This window comes from Epinephelus moara, chromosome 13 (genome assembly GCF_006386435.1).
Source record: "Epinephelus moara isolate mb chromosome 13, YSFRI_EMoa_1.0, whole genome shotgun sequence".
NCBI classification, from domain to species: Eukaryota; Metazoa; Chordata; class Actinopteri; order Perciformes; family Serranidae; genus Epinephelus; species Epinephelus moara.
Window position 1 is genome coordinate 36,909,523 of NC_065518.1, and position 1,539 is coordinate 36,911,061.

At 37.2% G+C, this 1,539-nt stretch overlaps 1 protein-coding gene across 1 annotated transcript in view; it reads right to left on the reverse strand.

Moving 5' to 3' along the window:
• Positions 1-1,539, reverse strand: part of LOC126399933 (glucagon-like peptide 2 receptor) — a 346,627-nt gene that overhangs the window by 327,202 nt on the left and 17,886 nt on the right. The window lies entirely within an intron of this gene.

The window sequence follows — 1,539 nt, forward strand, 5'->3', positions numbered from 1 at the left end:
GTAGCCAGGCTGACTGAGAGTCACAGCTCTATTGAGCCTTGTATTCCTTTAGCCCTTAGCAGTAATGATTTTATGAGCTTTTCTAATGACAAAATTCTAACTATTAGAGGCAGAATTCATGACCTCCTGTCCTCTGATAGTACCTATCTGCTCTCAAACACAGCTGTTAGACCTAATTTAGATTGCTTCTCCCCAATTTCTCCTCAACAATTGACCGCAGTGATTTCTTCATCTAAATCATCAACGTGTCTCTTAGACCCCATCCCAACTAGGCTACTTAAGGAAGTCTTACCTTTAGTTAACACTCATTTATTAGACATGATCAATATATCTTTATTAACAGGCTATGTACCACAGTGTTTTAATAATGTAATTAAACCCCTCCTAAAAAAGCCCACCCTGGATCCAGAGGTGTTAGCCAACTATAGACCAATATCTAATCTTCCCTTTCTTTCAAGGATCTTTGAGAAAGTAGTCGCAGACCAGCTGTGTGATTTTTCTCCATGATAATATTTTATTTGAAGAATTTCAGTCAGGATTTAGAGTGCACCATTGCACTGAGAAAGCACTAGTTAAAATTACAAATTATCTTTTGATTGCTTCAGACAAAGGACTCGTCTCTGTACTTGTTTTACTAGATCTTAGTGTGGCATTTGACACAATTGACCATCAAATTCTGCTACAGAGACTGGAACATATAATTGGCCTAAAAGGTTCTGCACTAAGCTGGTTTAAATCTTATTTATCTGATCATTTTCAGTTTGTTAATGTTCCAATGAATCATCCTTACGTATTAAGGTTTGTTTTGGAGGTCCACAAGTTTCTGTACTCGGACCAATCCTATTCACTCTTTATATGCTTCCTTTAGGTAACATCATTAGAAATCACTCTGTAAATTTCCATTGTTATGCGTATGATACACAAGTGTATTTATTATGTATGTATCAATTAACTAAACTTCATAATTGCCTTAAAGACATAAAAACCTGGATGAGAACCATTTTCCTTATGTTAAGTTCAGACAAGACTGAAGTTATTGTTCTTGGCCCCAAACAACTCAGAGACTCTTTATGTGATGACATAGTTTCTCTGGATGGCATTGCTCTGGCCTCTAGCACTACCGTAAGAAACCTCGGAGTAACATTTGACCAGATTTGTCTTTTAATTCTCATTTAAAACAAATCTCAAGGACTGCATTTTTTCATCTGCGTAATGTAGAAAATTAGGCCCATCCTGACCCGAAAAGATGCAGAAAAATTGGTCCACCCTTTTGTTACCTCTCGACTGGAGTACTGTAACTCCCTATTATCAGGTAGCTCTAGTAAGTCTTTAAAAACTCTCCAGCTAATTCAGAATGCAGCGGCATGTGTACTAAGAGGAACTAAGAAACAAGATCATATTTCTCCTGTTTTAGCTTCTCTGCACTGGCTCCCTGTAAAATCCAGAATTGAATTTAAAATCCTACTGTTAACTTATAAAGCTCTAACTGGTCAGTGGTCATATGGTCATATCTTAGAGAGCTCATAGTGCCATACCACC